This window comes from Pinus tabuliformis, chromosome X, assembly GCF_031772625.1.
Source record: "Pinus tabuliformis cultivar Carrire ecotype Pingquan chromosome X, CPIR1, whole genome shotgun sequence".
NCBI lineage: Eukaryota > Viridiplantae > Streptophyta > Pinopsida > Pinales > Pinaceae > Pinus > Pinus tabuliformis.
This window is the reverse complement of record NC_142308.1, coordinates 1,113,435,537-1,113,441,536: the sequence shown is the minus strand read 5'-3', so window position 1 is coordinate 1,113,441,536 and position 6,000 is coordinate 1,113,435,537.

The window sequence follows — 6,000 nt, the reverse complement described above, 5'->3', positions numbered from 1 at the left end:
AAATAGGCCTTCGAGCCTCATTGTAAACATAGTTCAAAACATTTCAGAGGCATGTAGCCGACACATCTCTTCTCAGAGATAAGCTACCATCGCCCTAGCTGGGTTATTTCTATTTGTAAGCATATTTCAGTATTCTCCATTAATGAAATGAAGTATTATTTCCGTTGCATCTCTGTTTTTATGGTTATCGCATCTCTGTATTTATGGTTATCTCTGTAATCTATTGCGTTCCTGCTTAAATCTGGATCATCCACACCTCGAAGATCGAATCTTCCTATCCAAGATGATATCTTCTTGCAACTCATTCATATACTCAGGTGCCAAATCATCAATAGTCGGAATCTGTGTATCTTCCTCGGGATCCATGATCATCGGAGGTTCATACAATTTTAGATTTTCCACATTTACAACTAAGTAAATTCGCATGTAAGGAGGTAAATTTAATCGAAATGCATTATTTCCAATCTTTTCCATAATCTTGAAAGGGCCATACCTGATAGGTTTCAGTTTCTTACCTTCTCCTTTCAACCTATCTTTACTGATATACAACCATACCTAATCGCCGACCTAAAAATGATGATCGACTCGATGCTTGTCATGGCACATTTTATACTTGGCCTGACTCTTCTCTAACTGATCCTGCACTGCTGCATGTATCTGTTGAATGAACTTAACTGCTTTGTTCGCATCATCATGTTCACCCACTTTATCCTCTTCACCGAACATGAAATCCATCGGTGACTTCGGTAGATACCCAAAACATGTTTCGAATGGCGATCAATTAGTTGACGAATGTAAGGCTCGATTGTAAGCATGTTGCACATAAGGTAAAGATTCATCCCACAACTTAGGATGTTTACTGCAATAACCTCAGAGAATATGTATGACTGTCCTGTTCACCACTTCGGTCTGTCCGTCGGTTTGTGGATGAAAAGTTGTGCTCTTTTTCAGCTTTGTGTCCATGAGTTCCCATAAAGTGGACCAAAATTCTCCTACAAAACGAGTGTCTTGATCAGAAATAATGGAAGTAGGTAACCCAAAATGAACCCATACCTGATCGAAGAACATCTTTGCAGTCTATTCAGTTGTCACTTGCTTTTTGCATGGAACAAGAATGCACATCTTGCTGAATCTGTCAACCACAACATACATGTAATCATGCCCTCTCTTGGACATAGGAAGCCCTCCAACAAAATCCATGGAAATATTGTCCCATGGTCGCAAAGGAACTGGAAGTGGCATGTACAAACCAATATTTCGATTGCTTGGTTTGTTGGTTGAACACATCACACATCCTTTAATGTATTTAGCAACAGTTTCATACATACGAGGCCAATAACAATACCTTTGAACTTGTGCCATTGTTTTGCTTACTCCAAAATGTCCTGAAATGCGAGAAGAATGTGCTTCCCGGACAACATGCGCTCTTTCTGTCTGTAGTATGCATAACTTACCCAGATGATATAATAACCTGTCATGAACATGATAATTGATTTCTTCCACCTGAGCACCATGAGTTAGTGATTCATAAATATCTTTGAAATCATCATCCTTACTATATTTTTCTATATAACTTTCATGCTTTAAAGAAATATTATGCAGCACTACTGAAGCATTCAAATATGGTCTAGACAACATATCAGCTACTTTGTTTGTGACACCTTTCTTGTACTTAATTACTAAGTGAAATTGCTGAAGAAATCCCATCCATTTGTAATGACGATATTGTTGCAACTTAGTTTGAGACTGAAGGTACTGAAGCGGCTGATGATCTGTGTGAATCACTATTTCCTTACCCATTAAATAATGTTTCCACTTCTTAACACTTTCAACCAAAGCAAACATTTCTTTATCATATGTCGGATAATTCATTACTGCCTTAGAAAAAGTTTCTGAATGAAAACAAATTGGTTTCCCTTTTTGAAGTAAGACTGCACCCATTGCATAACCACTAGCATCTGTTTCAATTTCGAATGGTTGTTGAATATCTGGTAAAGCTAAGATTGGTGTTGTGACTATTTTCTACTTAAGTGTATCAAAATCTTTTTGTTGTTTATCTCCCCACTAGAGCATGTAATGGTGAAGCAATCAAAGAAAATTGAGCAATAAATTTTCTCCAATATTGAATTGCACCTATAGAACTTCTAACTTCAGTCACATTCTGTGGTCTTGGCCACTTAACAATCACATCAATTTTAGCTGGATCTATTTTTAAACTTCCACCTCCAACTTTCTAACCAAGATAATTCAGTGAAGTTTTCCCAAACTCACATTTGGAAAGTTTAAGGTACAACTTTTCTTTGTGCAATACTTTGAAAACCTGCTTAACATGCCTAACATGCTCTTCCATACTGGAACTGAAAATCAGAATGTCATCTAAGTAGATTATGACACAATTATCAATGTATGGGTGGAAAACATCATTCATAACCTGCATGAAAGTTGTTGGTGCATTACACAAACCAAAAGGCATTACTAACCATTCAAATAGTCCCTGTCTAGTTCTGGATGCAGTCTTCCAGATGTCATTTTCTGCTATGCAGATTTGATGATACCCACTTCTTAAATCTAACTTAGTGAAATAGACAACATTTTTCAGTTGATCAAGTAAATCATCTATCCTGGGAAGAGGATACCTGTTTTTGATTGTTATCTTGTTTAAGGCCCTGAAGTCGACACACATTCTCCATGTCCCGTCTTTCTTAGGAACCAAAATTATGGGTGAGCCACATGGAGATGAACTAGGTCAAATAAAACCTTTTTCAATTAATTCTTGGATTTGTTTCTTTATTTCTTCGTTCTATATAACTGATAGGCGATACATTCCGATATTAGGAAGAGGGGCATCAGACATTAATTGTATTTCATGTTGTATTTCTCTTTTAGGAGGAAGATTTTGGTTCCTTAAATAGATTTTGAAAAGAATCTACCACTTTAACCAATCTATCTTTGAACTAAGATTCACAACTTGAAAAAACATCTCGTTGATCCTTATGTTGTTATTTTACAACCATAAGTACATATCTCTTACTTGAACTTATTAATCACTTCATCTGATTAACTGAAACTAAATCCAAGTGTGATTTAAGTTTATGTGCCCTGACAATAAATTCAATCCCATCTTTCTTAAGATGATATTTATGCTCTTTCCTATAAAACATTGCATCACGATCATAGAGATAAGGACTTCCTAGTACTACTCCACATATGTCTACTGGAATCACATCTAAATCCACTTCATCAATGTAATTAGTTGTTATGGCAAATTTTAACCGACACTGCTTTGTGACATTAATCTGAGTCTCTTTATTTAGCCAACCTAGTGGGTATGGTCTTGGATGATTATGTGTCTCCAAACCCAATTTCTTAACTAAATCTTCAGATATTAAATTTGCCTGTGATCCACTGTCAAATAATGTATCTATGTTTGTGTTCTTAGAAGTTATCCTTATGTGAAATAGTTCAACCCTTTTATCCTCCATTAGATGATTTCAGTTTGAAGAAGGTGCAGAAGTGCTAGAACTTGAACCAATATCAGAAGTTTTACCTGTTGAAACCATTGCGGTTATTTTGCCTTGATCACCTGAGTCGGAGCCCAAATCTTTTTGGATTGTTGCATTGGCCTTCTTTTCACCTTTCTTCTTCTGGAAATTTTTGGTATGAGTTTTGGTTGAAGTTTCCAACATTTGGACTCATCATGTCCAATCCTATGGAAATGGATACAAGTAGTTCTTTCACCTTCCTTTTAAGCTGTCGCCGATCTCTTTCCCTTCAGATTGTCATTCCTCTTACTGTCTTTGGAATCCTTGATTTCCAATTGTTTGGATGGTTTCTATTAAAACTTGAATGGTATGCCACGTGATTCAATATGTATGGCTTGAACCCACACTTCATCAAATTCATCCGGATTAAACATCAATAATGTATGTTGTAAATATGAATGTAAACTGCCGATGTATTTTAATAAAGTTTCACGTGTATCCAATGAATTACCAAGTGCCAATGCTTTCTTTCTAAACTCCTGAGTAAACTCCTTAACACTCTGCCCTTTACCTTGCCTCAAGTGTTGTCAATCAATAACATCTTGTTGCGTGTATCCTAAAGGATAGAATTGTATCCTAAGAACTTTTAAAAACTTAGACCATGAAGAGATGACTTTACCTTTCCGTTTACATCTATTTGAGTTTTAATTTCCTACTGGATTAAAGTTGTTCATCCCCATTCTAAGTGTAGCTAACTGAATTTTTGTTTTATCGTCAGAAATGTTCTGAATACGACAATACACTTCTAACTTCTTAATCCAGTTATCTAACTTTTCAGGATTCATTTCACCATCATAAATAGGTAACTCAAATTTTACATCAAGTTTCAAAAGAGATGTTTTCTTAGGTCTCTTTTCCGTTTCAGATTCTGAACTAGAAGAAGAAGAAGTAGAAGATGATGATGGAGATGATGGAGTTGTAGGAGGTTTATCAGCCTTGCATTTACTTTTGTCCTTCTTCGATGTCTTTGAAGAAGAAGCTGCAACTCTCGCCTTCTTATCTTCGTATAGTTCTCCCAACATCTGCTTCATACTCAAGAATGCTTGCTGAAATTGTTCCTCACTCATCTTAGTTTCAGGATTTTCACCTACATTAGATCCTGCCATGATCAACTTATGAGCGACTCTTCGCTTTCCAATCTCTAGATCAATCCCCTTGAGGATTCCTTCTCCATGTTGTGACTTCAACCTGGTTAACATTCACTGGAAAAATTCTACAAACACAACCTGCTCTTATACCAAATTATATGTTCTGAAATGATCATATGTTAAACTGAAGTAGAATTGATTAATGCCATCAGTGAACCGAATGTTAACTTAAAGTGCTTTAACCGTGAGAACTGTTTGAAAGGGAAGACTTTATGACAGATGAGAAACATAAGCAAGATGTAATATGAAGTGAAAAATAGCAAAAACACAGCGATACCAGATAGCGAGATTGATTATGGAGTTCGTCCCTGATGGACTACATCTCTGGGTCCTTTTTCAAGATGGGTGACTGCTTTATTAGGATTAAATCCGAGGAGGTTGATTACACAACAAATTAACTAGACTGATTATGCACGTGGGCACTTTTGGTCACTATCACAAGAAATCTCTTGGAATTAGCTTTCCAACGCCTATCACGGTTCCCAATTCCGACTCCCGATGTTCCTGTTACACTGAAAACAAAACTGCCTATAACCTCTAGAATCTGTATACAAAACTCTAAACCCACTCTAATCCTTCAATGAACGAATTGTGGATTTATAATGCTTTAGATGCATTCTCACTTCTTCTATCATGGATTGGCGTGAACTGCTTCTAATTTGGGTCACAAATTCTCGGTCTTACCACTAGTGGACACCTTAGGGTAAGGGTTCATGGTGGTTGAATTAATGTAGAACAAACTGTAACTAAAAAAACCCAAATCAGACTTTGGATTAGCGCTGAACTATTGGCGGTCAGGTAGAGGCACAGAGTAGTTGAACTATTAGCATGTGAATAGTTAGGGTCTAAGCACCGTCGGACATCTGGTGGCTATCCTTAATGGCGCGGTAATCACATTGCTCACATGGCACAACCTCGACTCGATGGTTCTATTCCCTGCACGGTTTAGCTACTGTGGTTACACTAGACTGTCCAGTTACTGCCCTTGTTGTTCACATGTCACAACCCCGACACGATTACAACTGATATTCGTTGCGGTCTAAACTGTGAACTCTGCCTGGTTAACGGTAACCCTTTGCATGCTCACATGTGCTTGTGCTTGCTGCGGTCTTCTTCCCGCACGGTTAGAGCTTTGTGGGTTTATTTACAATGTTTTTACAATGGTATGTGTTTTACAATGTTTTTCAATTGTTTTAACATGGATTGAGAGGGTTTTGTGTTAAGGTTTTAGTATTTAGGTTTGTTCCTTAGCTTTTTAGGGCTAGGTTTATCATGTCTTACTATAAGCCTTTAGACTTTTACATCATTTT